At 30.8% G+C, this 26,117-nt stretch overlaps 2 long non-coding RNA genes and 1 other non-coding gene across 3 annotated transcripts; all 3 read right to left on the bottom strand.

The window, feature by feature from the left end:
* Nucleotides 1-2,570: 2,570 nt before the first annotated feature.
* Nucleotides 2,571-3,823, bottom strand: LOC121232190 (uncharacterized). The gene is made up of 2 exons (XR_005930461.1): nt 2,955-3,823; nt 2,571-2,860 (listed from the first exon to the last, which is right to left on the bottom strand). It is a non-coding gene; the product is annotated as an uncharacterized lncRNA (long non-coding RNA).
* An 11,076-nt stretch (nt 3,824-14,899) lies between these two features.
* Nucleotides 14,900-15,578, bottom strand: LOC121232189 (uncharacterized). Its single transcript, XR_005930460.1, has 2 exons — nt 15,402-15,578; nt 14,900-15,126 (listed from the first exon to the last, which is right to left on the bottom strand). It is a non-coding gene; the product is annotated as an uncharacterized lncRNA (long non-coding RNA).
* A 2,662-nt stretch (nt 15,579-18,240) lies between these two features.
* Nucleotides 18,241-18,313, bottom strand: TRNAV-UAC (transfer RNA valine (anticodon UAC)). The gene has a single exon. It is a non-coding gene; the product is annotated as a tRNA-Val (tRNA).
* Between the last annotated feature and the right edge of the window lie 7,804 nt (nt 18,314-26,117).

Below are 26,117 nucleotides of genomic sequence, written 5' to 3'. Positions count from 1 at the left end.
AGAGCTCCACTATCATCAAATGTTCAACTACAAGATCACAATATCAAGCCTACAACAAGCATTCAACTCCGACAAGGCTAACAACATGTAATCTTTAGCAAAAGAGAGAAAAATGAGAGAACATCACCAAAAACGTAGCTGCTGAAAAATGGGTATTTCCGACGCTACAAGACTCGGATGAAAAATCCGACCGTACAAAGTCAAGAACACCTTATCACCTAGCTGCTGTCCAAAAATCAGCTCAATCGAACCACGGATGGACCTTCGATCGAGAAGTTGATCACTGCTGCACCAAGCTTGAAAAACTGATTTTTTTTCTTTCTCTCTGTTTTTCTTTAGCTCTCTCTCTCTGCCGAAAAATTTCTGCCCATTCCCTGTTAATAAGCCAAAAAGAATTGGCTTTTGACAAAAAAACAAAAGAAAAAGGAAGGCAAAACATTTGTGCCAGAAAATATGGGTTTCCCACATAGTGGGACCCATACCCAACAAGATCTTGGAAAAGGATTGTTACAATGGGCTAAACGTTTGAAGAATAATGAGGTAGGAAAAAGGAAAAGCTTGGAGAAAAGAATGTATAATCTTATGGATGAGGAGCGATCAGATGAAGTGATAGGTGACCTATTGGGATTGAAGGTGGAATTAAACTTGGAAATGGATAAAGAAGAACTTTATTGGGAACAAAGATATGCCTTTCATAGAAAAAGGAGAAATCAAATAAAAGAACTAAAAAAAGAAGATGGCTCGCTCACATTGGAAAAAGATGAGATGATGAATATTGCAGAAAATTATTTTTCAGAACTATTCACCACATGAGGAGGAGAGATATTGGAAGGGGTGTGGGATGGAGTAAATAAATATATCAAAAAAGATATGAATCGAGAACTGACAGAAGGGTACAAGATCGAAGAAATTATAAACGCCCTCAAAGACATGGCGCTCGTGAAAGCGGTGAGAGAAGACGATTTTCTTGCAATTTTCTTCCATAAATTCTGGCATATATTAGGGAAAGAAGTGGGGGAATATTGTCACAGCATTTTAAAATGAGGTAACCTGTTGGAAACTATATAACTTAACCTTGATTGTCTTAATTCTGAAAAAGTTGTGTCCAACCAGTTTAAAATATTTTAGACCATAAGCTTATATTTGGTTCTTTATAAAATTATATCAAAATCAATGGCTAATAGATTTAGTCAAATCTTAAATAGTTGCATTGACGAAACTTAAAGTGCTTTTATCCCAGGAAGAATAATTACTGATAATGTTTTATTGGCCTATGAAATCCTACATATATGAAAACAAAAAAGATTAGTAATTAATGAATCTTTTGTACTTAAATTGAATATGAACAAGACTTATGATAGGGTTGAATGGGGGTTTTTAAAAGAGATAATGATAAGATTTGACTTCGCGAGTACATGAGTAGAGTTTATTATAAAATGTATCTCCTCCGTCTCTTATTCAATTTGCATTAATGGAGAAGTGGGGAAAGATTCAAGCCAATAAGGGGGCCTCAAATAAGGCAACCCGCTGAGCCTATATTTATTTCTTATTTGCGGAGAGCGTCTCTCTACCTTGATGAGGATGGCGAAGAATGAAAAAAGAATAAGAGGCATAAAGGCAAGTAGGAGTGGGCTAGCGATAACTCATTATTTGTTGATGACTACATACTTTTTGGAGAAGCAACAGAAAGGGAAGCAAACGAGCTAATAAATATTCTAATTAAGTATGAAAAGAAATCTAGGCAGAGCATCAACTTGGATAAATCGACAATGTTGTTTAGCTCAAACTGTTCGACACAAGCAAAGGATTTGGTGACCCAAGTTTTACGTGTAAGAAGGGCAATGAACGTCTAAAGATATTTGGGATGCCAGTATTGTGGGGAGGCAGAAACAAAAGACGTTTCAAAATTTAAAAGACAGAATCGTTGAACGAGTGAACAATTGGTGCATTAAAACATTATCCCAAGGCAGTAAGGAAGTCTTTATTAAAAGTATTCGTCAATCTATACCAACTTACGTGATGTCATGTTTTTTTATTGCCGATTTCATTATGTCAAGAAATGGAGTAAGAAATTAGCCGATTTTGGTGGCAAAAACAGGAAGGAAAAAAGGGGTATTCACTGGTGTAGTTGGGATAAGCTTTGCAAACATAAAGACAAAGGTGGAATGGGGTTTAGGAATCTTGCCAAATTTAATATTGCCCTTCTTGTGAAACAATGTTGGAAATTAATGGAGTACGCAAATTCGTTATTAACAAGAGCTTTAAAAGCTAAATATTTTCCCAACAATGAATTTTTGCAGGCAGAACTAGGAAATTACCCTTCATATACCTAGAGGAGCGTAGAACAAAAAAGAAACTACTAAGAGAGGGGATGGCTTGGAGGGTGGGAAGGGGAGACCGCATATCAACCTGGCAAGATGCTTGGGGTTCCTAGATTGGAGGAATATAGAATTAAAGAATCAGTTAGGAACCATAGAGCTAGGAACCAACTTATTTGGAAGCGAGGAGGCTGCTGTAATACTTAGAATTCCTTTGGCACAACACCAACAAGACGACTCTAGAATTTGGAGTGGTGAACCATCAGGAGAATATACAGTGATGAGCGGTTACAGATGGTTAACAAAAGAGGAACCTAACCTAGATAGTGTTACAAATAATGATACAAACATTGGTAAACTTTTCTATAAAAAAATATAGCAAACAAACTTGCCAGGAAAATTAAAGATTACAAACTGGCGGATGTACAATGGATACATTCCAACTATGGGCAGTCTACACTATAAGAGGATTTGCAATACAGCTATATGCCCTTGCTGCAGAACATATACATAATCGACGGAACATGCCTTCAGGGATTGCGCTGCAGTAAAAAACATATGGAAAGAGTTAGGGATCCAAAATGCACGAAGGAACGAGGAAGTTAGATATCAACAGTGTATAAGAGAGTTACTTACCAATACGACAAGAATATAGAATAAGACTATTTTTTGTAGCATTTGGGCAATTTGGTCAAGGAGAAGCAATCAGTAGAGGACACAGTTTTTCTTATTTACAAATATATGAGGGAATGGGAAGAGGTAAACCACAAATTACCAGGTCAAAGGATAGTAGAACGGTGGAGACCACTTGAACCAGATGAAATCAAAATAAACTTTGATGGGGCCTTTGACAAACAAATATTTAAATATGGAATAGGCATTGTTTGTAGGGACTCAGAAGGAAAGATACTTTACTGTAGATTGGAAGTCAATAATCGAATCCCTACGACGTTTGCAGCAAAGGCTTTGGCCTGCGTACAAGCGGTAAGAATGGGCTTGGATCTGAGTTACCAAAGGGTGGTGGTGGAAGGAGACGCCCTCAGCATCATTAAAAAAATACAGAGAAATGAAAATGATAAATCAATGTTAAGCCCATACATTATCGATAACAAAACTCTTAGCAAAAATTTCAACAAATGTAGATTTAGACGGATAGGAAGAAAAGGGAACGAAACGGCGCATGCAATAGCGCAAGAAGCTTTAAAGCTTAACATAACTACCTACATGGAAGGACAATCGCTTAGAACGGTGATAACACCGGCAGTAAAAGATGCCAAAGATCTGGAACTGTCATAGGGAAGAAAGAAGAAATCGAGAATCTTGCCAACTGTAGGAGTAGATGCATTTAAAAGATAATAGTCGACGCTTAAATCTTTTCTTGGAAATGCGCGACTAGTTTTGGTAAGCTGGGTAGAAGACGAGCAGAGAGGAGGCTGAGCTAAGGTTTGCTCAGTCTTTGGTTTTATTTTTGAAGTGGGCTTTTAAGTTTAGGCTGATTTAAGAGTTTTTTTGGGTTTTTTAAGTTGTTTGTTTATTTCTTAAGATTTGTAAGGAACGTCTTGGGCTTAGCCTCTTAAATGAATAAAATCCTAGATTTACTTGTCAAATAATAATAAATGTCAAAACTAACTTTTAAAGAAGTATGTGGTTAAGAGTTTTCTATTCGCTTTCAGGATAACGACATCTTTCTCAATTTGCAATGTATAGAGATTTAACCCAAGCCTACATTTATGATTACTTTATCACTCTACTTTTAATTATTAAATATTTTTTAAATATTATTTTAATATTTTTTTTCTTTTATTTATATCTTTAGTGTGATAAAATTTAATTCACCTTAAAAGACTTATATTTTTAACTATTCCTCGTGAGAGTCCCACTTCTCAAACACATCCCTATGAGTTCATGTGAATCTCACTCATTAATTGTTACTCTTAATCTCAACTGTCATGCCTTATTCAAAGTGATTGAAAGTATGTTCAATCACCATATTACCTAGACCTATGGTGGTAGACTACTTATTCCTAATCTATTAAAGGAGATATAACACTTGATTGTAACTAAAGATATAAAAACCTTTTGCTTTAACCTAAAAGGGGAGAATCTTTTCTTCTTTTTCTTCTTTCCTTCCCCCTCCAACTTCCATTGCCTAAACACCCAACAAGGTAACTCTCCACTTTACATACAACCAGGTGAATCGTCCAACTCTACTAGCAAATCTAAACATGAACAATAATTAAAAGTTATCTCATTTGCTAAAAATGCTTAATTTAGGATTTCAACAATATATTTTAATGGTTATCAAGTCTCAATTTAATGGTAAAAACCTCATGATAATCCTTTCTAGTTTTTATCCTAATTCTAACGTATGATAGGCTAAGATTGAAAAATTGAAAAAGAAAAAGTAAATTCCTTTAATATTTTCAAATCAGGCGAATATATATGAGAATTTCTTAATAAGTTATTTTTTATTTTTTAGATACGTATTCAATGTTATATATTAAAAACAATTTTATAGATTTATAATTCTAGGATAATCATATGTAAGGTTTATATATATATATATATCGTTTTAAGTCGATATTGACAAGTTTGGTTATGTGCTTATCATATTACTTGTTATTTTTTGTCATATGATATTTTACAAGTTTACTGTTATGATTAAATTTAAAGAATAATTTATATGTTAATAACATCTCTTGATTCATAATTTGCAGTAAAAGTATTAGAGAAGTCTTTATTTGTAAGGGTGGATTGCATTTCGGTTTTTCTATTGAAAAATTAGTAAATTAGTCTTTATATATTTCGAAACGTGCAAATTAACCTCTTTATTAAATTTTACCAATCAAATGACGACATGAAACATTAATTTAAATGGTTAATTGTTAATTTGGTCCCTAAATTATAGCAAAATATCTTTTTTATTTTTTTATTTTTTTCTTAACAATAATACTAAAAACTACACAAAAATTTTAAAAATAAATATAAACTATTAAAATTATTAAAAATTATGTTAAAAAATTCAAAAAAATTAGCGTTCAATGTTTACAAAATTTTTCATTTTAGTTCTAGTTCTAAAAAATTTAATAAATTTGACTCTCAACATTTATAAAATCTATCAATTTAGTCCTAACTCTAAAATTTTGAAAAATATCTTTAAAAAACCATTTTTAACCCTTTATAACCCAATGACTAACCCATGTGACATATTAAAATAAGAAAAATAGTACACTCTTTTAAGTCACTTACAAAAGGAACTCTAAAAAGTTGGGATAAAACACAAAATATTTAGGGTAAACTATACCGATTGTCCCTAAATTTTGTTTAAAATTACATTTCGTTCATCCAACTTTCAAAAGTTACATAATATTCACTAATGTTATCGCAAGTTAATTTAAATGATCAATTACTAATTTAGCACCTGAACTACAACTAAAATTTTATTTTGATACTTTTAAAAAAATTTAATCATATTCTAATTTTTTTAAATCTTAAAAATTAGAGTAAAAATATTTTTAAAAAATATTATTTTTTAAAACAATGTGCTATCGATTTATTATTATTATTATTATTTGTTATCTTTTTTTTCTTAAGAAATCAAAGTCAGATTTCCTTTAAAACAAAACCAAATCCAAATTTATTAAAGTCAAACCTTAAATTTAAAGAAACTCTTTTTTAGTGAATCATGATGTTTTTATTTTTTTATTTTTAGAAAATTGAGCTCTTTTTCAAGAGCAAATTTTTGAAAAATGCTATTTTTTAAAGGAAGCGTTTTCAGTGGATTTGTACGTGGAAGCAGTGTATTGATAGAAAAACACTTCTAGCTTTAAGCGTTTTCTGCTCCTAATATCTTTTTGTTTTTTTGGTGCCACTCCTTTGTGAACATAAAACTTACAAAAGAAGTCTTTATATAGATCTCAAGTCTCATTTCTCTTTTTTTTTTAAGCAATGTGAGATATAAGTTTATATAGACTCGTAATTCATTGGCAGTTTGTTCCTAAACAATGTAGGATTGTTTACTCTTTTAACTAACAACATAAGATTAAATGCTATACTTAATTTTTAAAATTTAAAAACAAACTTTGTACAACATTAAAATCTAACAAAATAAAACATTATAAACTCTTATACAAATATTATCGTTGTAAAAAAAGTCCAATAAAAAAAGAAAGACAAACTTACACATATAGTAACACATAAGATTTTATATATAGATATTAAAGTGTAAAAATTAATAGAGATAATATAGTGACGCATATTTTAGTTTTTATTTTTAAATATGTTAAATATTGATATTATTTTTGCATTTCTCTATATTTCTAAAAGTAAAAAGTACATTAGTTAATAAATAATTCGGTGACAAAGAATTTGTATTATTATTTAGTCTTCTATTAACACACAATTTTAGATTCAAACATGAAACAACTTTACCTCTTTTCCTATAAAACATAAAAGAAAAGAACTAAATCAATCAAGAAAATTACTTAAATAATTTTACATATTTACAAAAAATTATTTTATTATGAGAATATTTTTATTTTTTTTCTTATTTGTAAAAAAAAAGATAAACAATTTGCAAGTGTAAATAATATTTTTAAATATAATTAATACATTATTATAAAATGAAAAAGAACACAAATACGATACGAATGTATAAAATTTTCATGATTAAAAAATAAAAGGAAATAAAATAAATATAAAATAAATAGCATGAATTATTTACCCGAATAACCCCAAAAAATAGTTTAAAGATAAATAATTAGTTGTCTAATGATCAACCTCCTCAAATTATAATCTGAACAATATCAAGCAAAATGATAACATTTAAAGATAACAAAATATATTTTGTTAGACTTTAATGTTGTACAAAGTTTTGTCTTTAATTTTTAAGAATTAAGTGTAGGCTTTAATTTTATGTTGTCAGTTAAAAAAATAAGCAATTTCACATTGTCAAGGAATAAATTGCAAATGGATTATGAGTTATATAGACCCATATCCCCTACATCACTTAAAAAAAAAAGAGAAATGAGGCTTAAAGTTTATATAAAGACATGCTTTGTAAGTTTTATTTTCACAAAAGGTGGCACCAAATAAAATAAAATATTGGGAGCAGAAAGCGCTTTTAGTTGGAAGCGCTTTTCTGTCAATACATTGAAAATGCTTCCAGCTATAAATTCGTTGAAAACGCTTCCAACTGGAAGGGTTTTCTTTATTTCTACCTAATGTCGTAAATTTTAAAAAGAAAAAGAAGAATAAGTCTAATCTAGTAATTTAAAAAAAATGACATTTTTTAGAAATTCACTCATTTTTCAATAATGGGGAAACATTTTCAATTTCAATAAAATTCTTGATTTGATGAGAACTATTTAATGCAATGAGACACTAATTTTATATATTGAAGACGCTCTTCAGTATAATTTTAAAAGCACACATTTCAATAAAATCATGGTTCTATTACTGTTGAAATACAATTAAACCAAAGAAACAATACTTTGACAGTAAATAAAATCTTTCGATTTTGCATCTCTCTTTGGTGACGAAGAAGAGGAAGAAGACAAAGAGCTCCTTTAATTGTTTCTCCACCTTTAGAGATGTATTAATGACTTTGAGGTTTTATTTTAAATTAAAATTTCACTTTTTATCTTTTATTTCTTCTCATAAATTTAAAACATTATTTTCTAAAATTTCAAAAACTATGATGTCCTTGTTAACCTAGAAATTTATATTAAAAATTCAAAACCTAGAAATTGTTAAACTTAGTAACTTAAAATTAAAGCTTCTTAGGGTTTGTTCTGTAATGTTTTAAAAAAAATACTTCTGGCTCCAAAAACACTTCTGGAAGAAAAGCTGTGCTAAACAAGCTGCTTTTGGTTGAAATTTTTTGCTTTTCAGAAGTGCTTTTAAAAAACACGTCTGAAAAAGAGAAGCTAAAATTTTTAGTTTTTCCTCTCCTAAAAGCACTTTTAGTGCTTAATTACTTTTTCTGTAACGCCCCAATTTTCGGGAATTCTGTGAATGTTGGCAAAATTTCATGCTTTGATTTTGTCATTTGTGAGTGAAATTATGAAATATGACCTATATGAAAATGTTTGAAAATGCTATAGGCTAATTTGTAGTGGCCAAATAAATAATAGTGCAAAATAGGAGGATTTGCATGTCAAACCTCCCATTTTACAAGAAGTGGCCGGCCATCATGTTGTTGAAGACAATATGTGCACTTGATATCCATAATTTATGGTACAAATTGATAAAAAATTGATAATGTGTTAGGTAAATGTTCCATGATGGGCATGATAAGCATTATGGGCATTTTTTTTTATTAACATTATGGCATAGGTATGGCATAAATAATATAGGTAATTTTGTGTCATAAAATGTTGGGTAATAAAATAACAAAAGGATGAAAAGAACAAAGTTTTGTCCATCTTTGTTCATCATAGCCGAAAGTTAGAGAAGAGAAAGGAGAGGAGAAAGCTCTTGAGTATTCGGTCACTAGGAGGAGGAAAATTGAAGGTAAGTTCTTGGTACCTTGCTTCTATTTTGAGGTTCATGAGTTCTTCTTGATTCTACCTTAACTCTTGAAGTATATTTTGGTTTTTAGTTGTGTTGTGAGCATTTAGTCATGAATTAAAATGAAGGAAATGGTTGTTGTTTCATGTTCTTTTGATGAAAAATAGAAGATAAGTGAAGTTGAGCCAAACAAATGAGCATGCATGTGCCTTAGATGCTAAAGGGAAAAATCGGCTAACATGTTGTGCTTTAAAATGATGAAATGGAGATTATACTTAAGTAAAATCATAGATATGTGATGATTGATTGGTGATATACATGTTTAAATAACATGCATGCAAGGTATGTGTGAAAGAGTGATTTGGTAATAAATCTGCTTGGGACAGCAGCAGTAACGTGACTTTGGAAAATCACCATAAATTGTGGGAGATGAATTAGAAGCAGAATAAATTATGTAATTAAAGCTTATTGAGTCTAGTTTCTAATGAAATAAACAAGAACATATTTTGAATTCTGTACAATGAGAAATTTGATTCGTAATGAAGAGTGGTCAGATTAGTCAAACAGTGAAACATGGGAAACTTTGAGAAAAATCTGGTATTGATTGGCTAAACCAAAAATTCTGAAAATTTTATGGATAGAATATATATGAGTCTATTTTCAGGGAAAATTAACGGCACTTGATTTGGAGTTTCGTAGCTCCAGTTATAAATGATTTAGTGACTGTTGCTCAGGAAGACAGCTTGCAGTGAAATTATGATTATGTGGTAAACACTGACAAAAATTTGTTAATGAGTTGCTTATTGATTTCTTATAAGCTTATTCTGATCTGTAGGTGTGGTTGGCCGAATATTGTAAGGGGTTAATACGTAGTTCGTATTTGAATAGTTAGATTAACGTGTTAGTAATCCAATTGTAGGCGGTTCGTGTGTGGATCTCGTCAGCATATCGTCGCAAACAGGTGTGTAACTAACACCCTCTTATAGACTAGATCGACACAAGCCGAAAAGCCGAAATGCCGAAAAGCTGGTATTTTGAGATCTTGCGAGTGTGTGAATGCTCATGAGATTAATAGTTTGATGTATATGGTAAATTAAAGTGATAAGACTGCAGAGTGCGCAATTCCGTGCATTTCGATATTTTTAGGCTTAATGGGCCAAAAACGGAATAATGGGCCAACGGGCCCAAGTTGGTAAGAAAACGCGGTAAGTGTTTCTGATCGTACGTAAATGGCTATGTTATGTATGAAAACCTTAAGAATAGTGAAATTACTTGAACACCCCTATGTATGCAAAATTACCGTTATATCCCTAGGGTTATTTTTTTCTGAAAAGTATGATGTTTTGTTTCTGTATACGTATGCCATGACATATTATTTCTGTTACATGGGGACATGGGTTATATTATGGAGGAAGCGTCCTGGTGGCTATGCCATAAATATCTGATCTGGTGGCTCTGCCACATATATATTTTCTGGTGGCTCTGCATTATTTGTATCTGGTGACTTTGTCACATTATCTGTTCTGGCAGCCATGCTGCAAATTCTGTAGTGTGTAGCGGTTGGGTGGGTCGAGTTGTCTCCCCACACGGTGTAAGGTTGGTACGGGGGTGTATTCGGTTGGATATGGTTGGGTTTCTGCATAAACATGTAATATCTGTTCTGTTCTGTTATGGGCCTATGGGTTTTGTTCTGAATTTTTGTTCTGAGCTAAGGCAAACTTATTCTGTTTCTGTGGTTTGAGCTGATTTAGACTATGGTTGGGTTATTTTACACACTGAGTTTTCCCAAACTCACCCCTTATTTTTCATCCACGTAGGTAAACCCAAACCATAGTGGGCTTGGAGCTGTGAGGGAATTCGGAGTGGCCACACGTTCTGCAAATTCCTGTTTTCTTCCGGTGAATTGGACATCTTTTCTTTTATTTTTATGATTTGGGTTTTAAGTTGTAATAAGGCCGCTTAATTATTTTTGATGGTCTTAATATGTAGTACTAAGATAGGTATTACTTATTTTAACTGTTGAAATTGGATAGCTTTAGGGCGCGTTTTCAAAAACAACAATTGATTTCAAAATAACACGACAACAAGCAAAGCTTCCGCAATGAAAGTATTTTCCAAAATTAATCACTTTTCCTAAAAATGACTTAATCAAATCGGTTTCCTAGAAATATCCATGACGTTAAGGTGTGGCAATGGCGGTATGCATGTCTAGGATTGGATCCGAAGGGAGCTTGGTACTTAAGCAGTCCGATGGACTCACCACCTCTTTTCCGGTTTCCTACCTGGTGCACAGCTTCCATTCACTTTAACCTATAATGAAATTATCTTTTAAAACATTAAGTAAGTTTTTCTGGATCAACAATATAAAATGTTTTGAACGCTTCGATGTGACATGTCGGATCCGGTCATAACGTCTGGGCCGGGTTTTGGGTGGTACATCTCCCCTCCAATACCATAGTACTTTCCTTTTTTTTCCTCGGTGCTTAATTACAAATGTGTTATATCATTAATTAAAAATAAAAAAATATTTTTTAAAATACTAATTACAAATATTTAATGGTTATATCTAAATATTTAAAATATAATTTATATATTCTAATTAAATTTTATAAATAATTAATATTTATTGCTTAAAAGTATTTAAAATTTATATTTCATATATTAAAATATTAACAACAAGTTATAATAATTTTTTTATATTTTTACTAAAATATAATAATATTAACTAATTTAAATATTATTTAAATGCATATTTGTTACTTGATAATAACATGTCTAAAATTGACAAAAGCACTTTTTGACAGCAATGCTAAACACTCAAATTTTAAACCAAACTTCAAAAGTACTTTTCAAAAGCACTTTTCCACAGCACTTTTCAAAAGTACTTTTCAAAGGTATTGCCAAACTAGCCTTTAGGGTAACAAACAATAAGATCTTCAAATGAGAAAGCTTGTAATAGCTAAAGGATGCGAAAATGAGTAATCAAAATTTTGTAATGGTGGTTACACACAATCAAAAGATACGAAAATGAATATTCACTAAAGTAGGATAAAGTAAACATTAAATAAATTTTTATGTACCTTTTAGTTGGCAGCATGGGTGATAAAGAATGAAACTGAACATTAACCAAAACATGAGAAATTTGAAAGTGAGTAATCAAAACTTTTAGTTGAATTTTTTTTGTAACACTTCTATACCCTGTCCGATCGTACAGACCCGGTATAAGGCTATTACATTTGGTGCCAAAATGGTTTTGGCTAGACACTATTTAATTTAAACATTTATACATAGTATTTTAACTTATTTAACCCAAAAATTATTAATATAAATGTGTGGGGTCATTATTGGATGTTAGATTATGTTTGGAAATGATTTTAACACTGTTTCTACTCAAAACAGAGGAAAAGTATCGATACCAAAACAAAAGGTATCGATACCTTTTAAAAAAATCTATTCCACTGCACAAAATCAATACCAAAATGACATTCTAAAACTCCAAAAATTCAAATTTTGATGAAGGTATCGATACCTAGCCTTCAATATTGATAGCGATGTTAAAAACGATACCAAAACCACATTTTGTTTTGGCAATTTTGTATTTCAAAGCCTAGGTATCCATACCTATACCTTTGGTATCAATACCTTGGGTAAAATTTGGCAAAAATCAGTTTAAAAGTTCACTAAAATCCCCTGCGATATATAGGATTCAACTCAACACTTAAGCCTAATTCAAGATGCATTTAAACTACTTAAAACAACTCCAAATTGATCATAATTATCACATTAACAAACCATATTTGCAAACATACTTATAACTTCAATAATTCATTTCATATAGAATCAAAATACTTCAAGTAAAACCAAAATAGATAGAGTTTCAAGAGTTTGTATTTTAGTCCCTAACACTTGGGAACACATTTAGTCTACCTATGTACATGCCATTTTAACTCAAAATATAATACCTATTCTTGGAGCTCTTGGGGATGTGATGAGATGAGAGATCTCCTAGCCCAATTCTATCTCTTCGAGTCTAATTGTACTTATGCGTTAACATAAACGCATTAAGGCGGTGAAGGCTTGGTAATCACTATGAATCATAACATAATTTTTTTAAACTTATTCAATTAATACATATTTACACACATACAAATTTCTTCAATTATACCTTACTTTAATAAAATTTAACTTACCTTTTGTAAGTTATCAAACTTACCTCAACACATTGATGATTCACTTTTATTCACAACTCATATTCTTAGCCTAGAGTAGACTTTGTAGAATACACAGGATATATGAAAAAATACAGAGGTGCATTATTATGCACTATTGAACAGAGAGCACTAAAGTGCTATACAGAGAGCACGAATGTGCTAAACGGAGAGTACTAAGGTGCTAATAATCGGAGAGCGTGCTAAGGTCCCTTAATGGCATGCCACTAATATCCTAGTAGTTCTAATTTTGTCTACTTGGGCATAAAAGTTAAATTTCATACATTTAAATACTTTATATAAGTATTTCGAAAAATATTTCACATTTCTCCATCATCTACAATTTAGTCCCCATTTTACAAATCACAAATATCACACCATTTTCACACATATACTTTTACCACAACATCATTGCTTAGTGCTCAAACAAATATACCATTTCATATTCTCCACCTATAATTTTCTTTACATATTTCATAATTTCATAATCTAATCATCTTTTTATTATCTATTTACAAATATAAATATATATTCTACATTTCTATTCTAAGTAATTCCATATTACTAGATAAGCATTTAAATAAAAATAATTTAAAAAAAATCTTGTAGTACTTACAACAAAAAGGTTGAGATTATAATGTATTTTCTTTTTCCTTCACTCCTTGGCCTTCTCATTTTCTTTTCCTTCAATTTTATCCTCTCCCTTCTTTTCTTTGTCTTCAGTTTCATATAAAACATATATCATTTATAAGTTAAAACTAAAATCATATAAATTTCCTATACTAGTTAATGAAAATAAATATGTATGACATGATAATTCATCATCTCTTCTAATCCATCCAGGGAAGTTTTCTCATGAGATTAAGATGTTCACTAGCCTTCTTTTTAATTTTTACTAAAGAAATTTCAAAGAAAAAGGAAGGTTTAAAGCTTAAATGATTCAATAATGGAGGAAGGATATAAAGGGAAATAAAAGAAAAGTTGGATGGAAGTTGGGGGAAAAAAGAAGTGACGGTTTGGGAATGAAAAAGATGATAACTTTTCATCTTTTCTCTCACTTTCTACACCATTTTACTAAAATATCTCATATTTTTAATTAAAATGGTCAAATTTCTAATAAGTTCTTAAGCCATTAATCTTTATACTTTTACCCATCATCATTACACCTAATAAATATTTACTTGGCTATTTACCACTTTGTCCTTCCTAATCTTTCATTTTTCCTAAAGTGACACATACAATACATTGGTTAGATTTCTTCTTGATCATTCCTTCCTTTCCTCTACTACTATATATCTCCTAACTTATTATTTTTCTTACTTTGGCCACAACAAGTTCTTTATTCTTTCAATTAAGTCAATGTATCTATTTAAAATTTTCCTACCTAAGGAGTACTTTCTAATTTCTTATTGGATCTAAATAATTCCTAATTTAATACTCAAAATTCCTATTTATTATATAAAAAAAATTTACACTAATTCTTGATCTGATCCATCACTGTACCTAACCCCGAGTTAAAATATAAATGTTACATTTTTTGCTTCAATCAAGTATTTATTTATTTATGGCTTCAATCAAGTATAGGGAATCTTTTTGATTTGTTTGGGTTTTGTAAAATAGGGAAGAAAGTCTTGTAAAAGATGATGATTTTGGGGTTTTGACTCAAAAGTTTGATAAAAAAATTTTAAGGCTTTTCTTGTAAAACATTTATATTTTTTTACATATATGTTTTAAATTTTTATTTTTAAAATTATTTTAAAATATTTTTAATATTTTTAATTATTTTTAAGATTTTAGAATTATTTTTAAGAAATTTTTTTAAAAAAAGAAAAATGATAATTTATCTATAGTTTGGGGACCAAATTAGTAATTAACTATTTAACTTAATGTTGTAGGCCAATTTTGGCCCGTTTACAAAATACCCAGGCCCATTAAACCATTTAACCCATCCTCAAACCCAAAACCTAAAATTAACCTAGCCCAACATCCAAGCCCAATCCCAAAACCCTAAACTCCCACTTGCCTCTTCCCACTCTCCCATGCTGTCTGCCACCAGCACCATCACACACCCCACCGTCCATGCCCATGCCCTGAAAACAAGCAAAACAGAAGCAAGAATAGAAAATAATAATAAAGTATGTAAAAATTAGGCCATATAAAAGCCACCCAAACAACAAATGAAAAAGGAGGAGGATGTACAAAAAGTTTGTATCAAAAACAAAAGAAAAAAGAAAAGCTTAGAAGGTGAACTTCAATTTTTTTCCTCTGTTATCTCAATCTTTCTGTTTATCTTTGCTTTGTTTTATTTTTTTTTTCATTAACTTACTTTAAAACGAAAAAGAATCAAGGAAGAAAAGAGTCTTACCGGATCTACCCCGTGGCCGCTCCCATCTCCGTTCGGCACGGTGAACGCCGACGATGATGGGTGTTGAAACCTTAACTGAAGAAAGGAGGAAGAGATAAAAAGGGGGGGTTTGAGAGCAGTTTTTCAGAAAAAAATATATAAATGTTAAATGGTTTTAAAATAAAAAATTGAAAAGTCAAAAGGAAACGGCGCCATTAACTATGATTTGTATGTTTCTGCTTTTAGGGATATTTGTCCCCCTGGTCCCTCAACCTCTTCAGTGCTTTGCAATTTAGTGCTTTAGTTACCTTTTTCCTATGATTTTGCAATTTGGCCACCTAATTCTCTGAGGTTTTCAATTTAGCCTCGTACCAAGCACTGCATCTTAATGATTGGGGATATTTCTGTTTTCGGTCCTCCCATGTTGCGCGCATATTGCAATCTGGTCCTCTCCTCCTTATTTTCTTTTCAAATCTGCCCCACAACTTTGTTTTTAGTTTAATTTTAGTCCTGTTTTCGTTTTGTTTTTCGTTTTTTATCTAAATATCCTTGTTATTTTCATATTATTAATATTATTTATTATTATTATTATTATTATTGTACATTAGTGTATATCTTCATGTATGTATATATATATGTAGTAATGTTTCTATTACTTTATTTTAATATTTTTATTATAATGGCTTTTGTGTTTCAATATTATTATTATTATTATTATTATATATCCTTGTTAGATGTATACATATATATATATTACTGTTTTAATACCTTTATTTTAATATCATTTTATTATATTTGTCTTTTGGTATTGTATTACATGGTTATTATTATATTTATTAGTGAATGCCGCTTACCCCCCGTATATATTTTTAATACGTATTAATGTCAATTTTTTTAATATATATTATATGAATACTTTATATATAATATTATGTATATATTTTAATATTATCAGTTATATATCTCTATACTATATGATTTCTAATACTATTATTTATATATATATATTTTCTTAGTACCACATTATGTATATATCATGTATATATTTATTTTTACCCATATTGTATTTATTATTAATTTTAATACATTTATTTTATAATCCGTATGTATATACCTTTCTTATTTGTATTATTTGTGTATGTTGCATTATTGATTTTGTATTTATTATTTTCCCTATTGCTACTTATTATATTATTATTTGGTGTATATATATCTTTTACTATTATTAGTATAAATGTATTTTCCTTGTCCATAGTATTCCTAATATTATTGTATATGTTCAATTACACTATGTGTATTTATATCTAGTATGTATATATTTAGTAATATTGCATATATATGTCTATTAGGCATTATATTTTCATACATCATGTATATATGTCATATATTATATTTTTGCATATTATCTTATGTATATATTACCTTATATTATTATTACTAAATGTACTTTATATTTATTTATGTTTGGTTTTTATTTCCCTTTTAAATATTATTATTGTTTTGCTACTGCTCTAGTATTATGTTAATATTTTCATTTGAAAATGTCATTGTTTGCATATTTGATTTATTTCAAATTCTTATTTCATGAATATTTTTTATGTTTTAATTACTAATCGAGGCAATACACTGATTTAACGTTAAGTCGTAAATTTCATTGCTATGTTGGATGGAATTTGTCGGCTCGTGTTAAAACGGTATATCCTTCTCAAAAATCAAAAATTGAAAGTTCTCGTCTTTTAAATTGGATCACAATTGGAATTTAAATTGAACTAGCATTTTTGAAAATTAAGACAGCACATGTTTAAAAGATACCAATTTTAGGCGTCGCGAGGGTGCTCATACCTTCCTCGCGCGTAACTGACTCCCGAGCCCTACTTTTTCTCTGATTTTAACGTAGACCTAAACTTGGCCTTCTTTTTAAAAAAAATAAATTTATTAGGTGTCCGATCATACCTATAAAAAGGATCGGTGGCGACTCCCCTCTTTATTTCTGTTTTTCAGTTTATGTTTCAAAAAAAAATCAAACTTCAGTTTTCAAGTTCTCAATAAATTGCCACAATTAGCGACCCCAAACCAAATTTTTTTTTACGTCGCTACACTTAACACTCCACGTCATCATTTAACAAATAAAATTTAACAGAGAGGCTAATTTGCACATTTCGAAATATATAAAGGTTAATTTGCTCATTTTTCAGTAGAGGAGTGGAAATGCAATTCACCCCTAAGTATAGGGGCTTTCCTGGTAGAGGTGAGCGTTCAATCAAATCGAATGAAAGAATTTCGAATTACTTGAGTTGGCAAGTTCCATTTTATCATTCTAACTCGATTTTTAGAATTTCTGGACTAAAAGGGAGGCGAATAAAGCAACTCGTTGTTTAATGAGAGCGGCTTTGTCATTAGATTTGTATTATGAGTTTATGAATTTACGTATTATGTTAAGATCCATTTTAGAGGCAAATATTAATCTTTCCTTGAATATGGGTGAAATACATAGACAGAGTGTTGGGGTAAGTTTATTGGCTTGGGTTTAGTAATATTCTCCCTTATTTGATGCGTTGTGTTGTTTTCGACTTTGTTTTAATTTAATTTAATTTAACTTAAGTTTTTCTTATAAAAAGAATCAACAATGGTACCAATAACGTATAGAGAGAACTAGAGGCTAATTCCCTCTTTTAATGTCAGCTCTCTTTTATTTTGATAGCGGTAACGACTTCACATGTGGAAAAAAAAAAAGCTAATGCTGATGTTGCCTGTGTACTAACACAGCAATATGCCATGGTGTAAAGGGTGGAGGTGATTCAGGTAGTGATCCGTGGTTTCACTATGTCTTCTTTAAAGAATACCAAAAATTTTAAACAAGTGTTGCTGCCCAGGATCGAACTGGGGACCTTCAGTGTGTAAGACTGACGTGATAACCACTACACCACAGCAACATTCAATTTCTAAATGTGTTTGTTTTGTATAAATAATTTATCACATCGCCAAAATGGCCATCTCGTGATGGGATGAGCCACACTTTTTACTTTCAATGTCATATATTTCGTTAGTTATCTTTTCTTCATTCGTTAAAAATTGAAAAATAAAAATTCAAAATTCAAAAAAATATCAAAATTGAAAAAAAAAACCCTAAAAAATAAGAAAAAAATTTAGAAAAAAATTATAAACACATAAATAACAACAATAAAAATAAAAATCAATTAAACATTACCATTATCATTCTTAAATCGTAATTGAATATTAACATTATCTTTATATTATATCATTTTTAACAGAAAATAATAATCAACATTTATATATTTTTTTAATTTTTGAAATTATATATCTTTTACATTTTAGTTGATATTAATACATCTTTGAATTTTATTTTAATAAGATTAAATGCAAGATGAATGATTATATATGTATTTGAATATTTTATTTTTAGATAAGTATACACATCTTAGAAAAAATTTGTATAATAAATTAAAATTTAAGATTTTCATGTACCCAATAATTTTAATTTATATATTTTTTAAAAATATTTTTTAATTATTTTGATTCATATTTTTTAAAAATATTTTTTAATTATTTTGATTCATATTGGGTTATTGGGTTTCTTTTGGGTTGACAATTTGTCTAAAAATAATTTATTGAGCCAAAATTTTATCAATTACCTCAAATATTCAATATATATGGTTTAATTAATTTTTTAATCGGTTCAATTGATTTTGGTTCTCAGCTGTTCACTCAAAATCCAATTTAATATCTCGTATTTGGATTAGTACACTTGTTGGTCCTTGATCCAACAAGTTGGTTCAATCTAATTTTAACAATATTATTTTAAGGAGCTTTTTTCTCTTTATGTTTTATACAAAGTCTATGAAAATAAATTTAAATTAACACATTAGGGGTGAGGGTTCTTATGTGCGACGAAACCACTAAAAATAATTCCTACAAAAATAACTTTAAATAGTTGTAAAGAGTGGTAGTAGGGTCGAGTCCATAAGGATTGGATGTTATAATCAACTTCCGCATTTAACTTATGATAAGAATTTTTGTCCTGCCGAAAGTCGTGGCAAAAGTCGTGCCCACGACTCCAAACGGACCTGTAAAGAAAATAAACAAATAAATCAGGAGGTTTTGAAAAATGTTTAGAAAGTAAATAATCGAAACAACGTAAATAAATAATTAATTAATATTGGAAATAAATTTAAATTGGGAAATAAATTTAGATTTTTGTAAATAGAGATAAAAAGCCTTAGCCCTAGACTTGGTAGATTCCAGATTAAGAATTGATTCTCGAAAATTAATCTTCTCCCCCAAACGATAAGCTGGTTATAGCAGTTAAGAACGTCCTAACTACCAATTCTTCCTCTCGTAGTTGGTCCCAATATGACATGCAAACCAGCCCTTATCGATTATCTAACTGAGATACACATGTTCCCGTTTCAAGATTTCGACAGCCTTGTGCTTTGAAGAACCTAACTCGAATTAACGGCCTCAACCGCATGGGTCGTTTAAACCCGATCACTTCTTCCTTGATTTGTTCTCAGAGAACCAAATACAGCACGGCCAACTGGTCTCTCCAACTGTCAGCAAACACGACTACAACCCAACGTGCACTTTTTGACTTGAAATCGAGTTAACTTTAAGGGATGAGTTGTCAATCCCAATACTTAGGAAAAATGTGAATACCGATTGGAATGATTTTTAGCACGAATACATATCTCATGATTCCCAACCGAAAAGAATATCAGCCTAAAGCTAAGATGGAATTTAGTGAAGCATGAACTTATTCATGCTTTGTAGATTTTGGAAGGTGATTTAATGATAATGGTGAGGAAAGGGACAGAAAGATACTTGGAAACCAATTAAACCAATTTTAAAAGAACAAAGAAATGTAAATAGAAACATAAAATAAAGGTAGATTTTTTTTTTTGGCTTTTACAAAGAAAAAAAAATTTGATGAGTCTTTGGCTTTCTCCACATTTTTAATTCGGCCTCATTTCATTGATTATGTTTCAATTTAATCTTTTTCTGCTCATTTTTGTGTCTTAGCGTCCCAATTACATCCCTGACAAGATTAAAATATAAAATCAGTAATTTAGCATGGATCAATTCAGAAATAAACCGAATTAAACATAAATGTCATGCAAATTAACATATTACCAGGTTCGATTTGAATCGAGTCAAATCGAATGAAAATATATTGAGTTGATGAGTCTTAGTTTATCATCCTAACTCGACTTTAAATTTTTTCGAATTGAGTCAAGTGAAATAAAATTCGATCCGAGTTGAATCGAATTAAATCGAATCAAATCAAATCAAGTGAAATTATTCGAGTTAAATTAAAATCTTGTTACAGTATAACTAATTCCATGTTAGAACACATAAATTTGAAACCATATATATTTGAAATTTTTTCAAAGAAAAAAAAAAGATTTAGTACGATGAACTTGAATCATTAATTAACTTATTTAGGTCCCAAAATTATTATTTTAGAAAATTTAACTTTCTTTATATATTTTTAGAATACAAAAAAATAAATTTTAGAAATTTTTTTATAAATATTTTGAATTTTAAATTTTTTTGAATTTTTTTTTTGAATTTTGGTTGAGTGACCAATTTGTTCATTTTCAAAATTAGAAACCAATCAGGTGTTTATGCTAATTTGTTATTCGAATTATTCAAATTGTAAAATTTAACTCAACTAGAACTCAAAACTTGAATTACTTATTTGAGTTGACTTAAATAACTCAATTCGATTAACTCGAAATTTAAATTTTTTTCAAATAAAATCCAATTTTGCTCACCCGTTAACATAAGCTTCAACTTTTCTAATTGCTCATATATTTTTATAAATATATTCTATAATAAAATTTTCACAGTGTCATAATTTAGTATTTATAGAATGGAAGCAATTTTATAATTTGTTTTTTAAATCTGTTACGAAATTATTCTTATATGGCTTTCAAATAGGTTTTTTTGTGGCCTAATGCGAAACTTTCACATACTAACTACAAATTACGATAGATTAATATGAAAATATATTTTTTAAATAAAAAGGTCTTGCCCTCGTTTTCTCTCTTCCTTTGCTACAAGTTAGTCGTGCGTTTGTGCATGGCTTTTCTGTCGATTGTGCAATATACTTTCATGCTTGTCCATTTATTTTGTTTAGTGATTTTGATTTGCTGTGTGGTGCGAGTGAATATGGATCCTAAATTTAAACGTTTATCCATACAAGAGAAGGTGGATGTAGAGTTGGAAATAGGGGCAGATAAGTTTCAAGTGGATGATATTGATTATGATTTGGGTATTGTAGGTAGCGAGGTATCCACTTCGTGGCTATGAAGTGAACACTGTTGTCGATTTGGAGACTCATTCAAGGAGCCAGCATAAACTAGATCAATGATAAAATGATATCTGGAGGTCCCTGGTCGTTTAACAACTGTATTTTGTTCATTCATAAGCTTGAAAAAGGGGAAGATCCAGAGAAAGTTGAGTTTTTCAGTGTTGATTTTTTGGTCCAGGTTCACGACTTGCCCACGGGTTTTGCTTCAGAGAGTTTGGCGAAAAGTCTAGGAAATGTTATGGGTGAATTCCTCGAATCTGATGCTAATGGTCATCGTAATTTTATGCGAATTTGGCTTCGCCTTGATATTCAAGAATTGTTGATGAGGAAAAAGAAAATCTAGAAGCAAGGTGATGAATATTTTGAGGTTGCGTTTATTTATGAAAGAATCCCAGTGGTTTGTTATTTGTGTGGTCGAGTTGGACATCGTGAAACAAGTTGTCATCGTTTTTTGGACTATCTGAAGGGGCAAGCGGTGTGAGAGTGGCCGGAGGAAATAAGAGCAGAGGTCCGCCAGCAAAACATGAATTCTTCAGCTCAATAGCGTCGGAACAATTGACCAAATTCTTTCCATAATTTTGGTCCGGATTTCACGTATGGCGGTTGGAATTTTGGGGAAATTGTAAAATAGGTGCATTTCTTTCCCAAAAATCCGACTATTGATCCCTCTATTAATGGTGTAAAATCTGCTGCTTTTACTGCATGGAGTGCTTCTAACTTGGTCAATGATGGGCTGGCTACTGCTCATTTTGATGCTATTACGGGCTATACTTTTAGTGGTGATGAAATTGGCCTTAAAGAATGTGCTGTTTAGACATTGAAGAAACGAAAAAACAGTTGCTGGGGCTGATCAGAATATTCGAATGGATGGGTCGGGTGTTTCTGATATTCAATCAACAATTGTTGAATTGTATTGCTTAGAATTGTTAGGGTTTAGGCAACCCGAGAGCAGTTTTGTCTTTAAAAGAGATTGTCTTTTCTAATAAGCCCAATTTTAATTTTCTTGTCTGAAATGCTAGTGCATTCTAATAAAATTGAAGAGCTTCGTGTGGCTTTGCAGTATGATCATTATTTTAATGTTGATAGAATTGGACATAGTGATGGTCTTGCTTTTTTATGGAGTTATGTTGATAATGTTTCAGCTATTGGTTATTCTTCTAATTACATCGATTTAATTACTGATAATTCTGGCCATATTCATTAGTATCTTACTGGTTTTTATGGTTTTCCTAAAGCATTTAGAGAGTGTGATAGTAGGCAGTTGTTGCATCTTTTGGCTAGTCATCAATATTTTCCTTAGGTCTTCTTGGGAGATTTTAATAATTTTTAGTCTCCTGATGACAAGTATGTCGGTGGGGATTATCTGGCGAATTGGTTTGATGGTTTTTTGGAACGCCTTATTGACTGCCAACTGACTAAAATTGCTTTGTCGAGTTTTGGCTTCACTTGGGAAAGAGGGCACGAAACAGATGCTTTGGTCATGGAGCGTTTGCTAATGTTGATTAGTTCCTATATGTTGTTGCGTTGTCCTTTTCATTTTCTCTTCGAAGATTATTGAATTTCTAAAGATGGTTTTATGGATGTGGTGAATGTAAGTTGGGTAGATCATTTGGCTTTGGAAATTGCATCGAAAATAAAATCTTATGGTTTGAATTTAATGGATTTGAGGCGACAAGCTGGTACTAATTTTACTTCACGCATAATGAAGTTGGAGGATTGTATTAATCGTTGGCGTGTTAGGTACCCTCACGTGACTGAGATAGTTCAATAGAGATCAAATTTAATTTCTTTATTGGCACAAATAGCGGTTTATTGGCGGCAATGTTCTAAGAATTTTTTGTATAAATATAGTGAAGCTAATTCTAGATTTTTTCATGCTCATGCTTCTAAGAGGCGAAAGGCAACTAAGAGGCGAAAGGCAAATTATATTTATGGGCTTTGAGATGAAAGTGATCAATTGTCTTTTGGTGCTAATAGTATGTCTGATATTGTTTTAAGGTATTTCCAAAAGCTTTTTTTCTTTCCGAATTCTACTGCTTCTACTTTTTATAGTTATGCTTTTTTCGCTTTTTTGGCTACTACTTTTTATAGTTATAATACTACTCTTAACGTTCTGTTTTGTATAGATGAATTTTGGGATGCAATTATGAGCATGCATCCCGATAAATCCTTGGGTCTAGATGGTATGAACCCAACTTTTTTTAAGAAGTGTTGGGCAATTATTTCTGTTATTGGTTAGATTCTTGTACGTTTCTTGCTTCTTTGAATAATACTAATATTTTTATGATTCCTAAGAAGGACCAACATGATAGCATGAAAGATTTGAGGCCTATTGCATTATGCAACGTTCTTTGTAAGATTGTTGCCAAAGTCCTTGTGAACCAGTTGAAGTGGATTTTGCCAGTTATTATTTTTCTGTCGCAATTTGGGTTTGTTCCTAGTAGACTTATAATATTCTTGTTGCTTTTGAGTTAATTCATCATATGGAAATTAAGAGGCGTGAACAAGTGGGTGAAGTAGCTCTTAAGATTAACATTCGTAAAGCTTATGAATGAGTTGATTGAAGCTTTCTTAAATTTGTACTGCTTAAAATGGTTTTCTAGTTAATGGGTTGATTGGGTTATGCTGTGCTTTACTTTGGTTAATTATCCTGTTATGTTTAATGGGACAGAGGCTGGCCCAAATTTCCTGGTAGGGTCTTCTACAGGGTGGCCTGTTATCTCCTTATTTATTTATTTATTTTATGCACTGAAAGGTTGAGTTTTTTGTTTTGTGAAGCTAAGCTGAGAGGAGACTTGCATGGTATTTCGGTTTATCGTTGGAGTCCTACAGCTGTTTGTTGAAAACAATTTTCTATTTTTCTGGGCCACTAATTTTGAATGTATGATCGTGATGCATATTCTTGATGTTTATAGGCAAGCTTTAGGGCAAGGTATCAATTTTCAAAAATCAGAAATTATGTTTAGTGTTAATACAAAGCTTTAGAAAGATTATTGGTGCAAAAGCTGTTGGGTGTTTTTACCCTTCTAAATCATGGGTATTACATGAGCCTTCCTCCTCTTATTTATCAAGAAAATAGTGTTTTCATTCCTGAGGGATAGGCTTAGCTAGCATGCTCATAGATGGATGAATCATTTGTTGTCAAAATCAGGAAAAGAAGTTATTATCAAGACAGTTGTCTAATCTTTACCTTCCTTTTGCTTGAGTGTTTTTTCTATTTCTTATTAACACTTGTTACACTCTGCAAAAGATGATGAATTCTTATTGGTAGGGCTCGAGTGGTAATGTTGATAATAGAATTCATTGGGTCTCTTAGGATAAGCTTTATGTTCTGAAAAAATTTAGAGGTTTCAGATCTTGTGACCTTTATTATTTTAATATATGCTTGGTAATCAGGTTGAGAGGTTCATTTCTTAGCCAGAATCCCTTCCAAGTCGTATCTTCAAAGCCAAAGATGGAAAAGTTGCCCACTGCAAATTCGGGGCCGTGAATTTCCTACTAATATGATGTTGTCGTTTGATGAGTTTGACATTATTCTCGGTATAGACTGGTAAGCACTGTACGATGATGTTGTCAACTGTAGATAGAAACTAATTGTAGTGAGATGTCAGGATGGTGAATGGATAAATGTTGAGGTTGACAGATTCGATTATTCTACCAATATCATATCAGTTATATCTGCTAGAAAATTGATCAGAAAGGGTTGTGAAACATATCTAACTTACATTTTAAATAGCAAAGTACTAGAATCAAAGATAGAACAAGTTTCGATAGTTAATGAATTCACTAATGTGTTTCCTGAAGAATTTTTGGGTTTACCACCTCAGAGAAGTTGAATTTGTTATTGAAGTGGCTCAAGGGACTGCTCTAATCTCTATTGCACCATATTAAGTGACACAGATGAAATTGAAAGAATTAAAGGCACATTTGCAAGAATTATTAGACCAGAGATTTATTCGACTGAGTGTGTCGCCTAGAGGTGCTCCAGTTCTGTTTGTGAAAAAGAAAGATGGAACTATGAGATTGTAAATTGATTATCGACAACTAAATGAAGTGACCATAAAGAACAAGTATATGTTGCCTCGTATTGACGACTTGTTTGCTTAGTTGAAAAGAGCTATTTTGTTTTCAAAGATTAATATTATATCATGTTATTATTGGCTCAGAGTTAAAGAGTCAAATGTACCGAATACTGCTTTCCAAACTCGATATAGACATTATGAATTTTTGGTGATGCCATTTGGACTAACTAACATCTAGACACTTTTATGGACGTGGTGAATTGAATATTTCAACTATATCTGAAAAAAAAAATTGTTGTGTTTCTTGACGACATTCTAATTTACTTGAGGAATGAAACTGAACATGATCAACATCTGAGAACTGTGTTGCAGACATTGTGAGAG

This window comes from Gossypium hirsutum, chromosome A07 (genome assembly GCF_007990345.1).
Source record: "Gossypium hirsutum isolate 1008001.06 chromosome A07, Gossypium_hirsutum_v2.1, whole genome shotgun sequence".
Classification (NCBI taxonomy): domain Eukaryota; kingdom Viridiplantae; phylum Streptophyta; class Magnoliopsida; order Malvales; family Malvaceae; genus Gossypium; species Gossypium hirsutum.
Note: the sequence above shows the minus strand (reverse complement) of the source record. Positions and strands in the feature narration are given on the sequence as shown.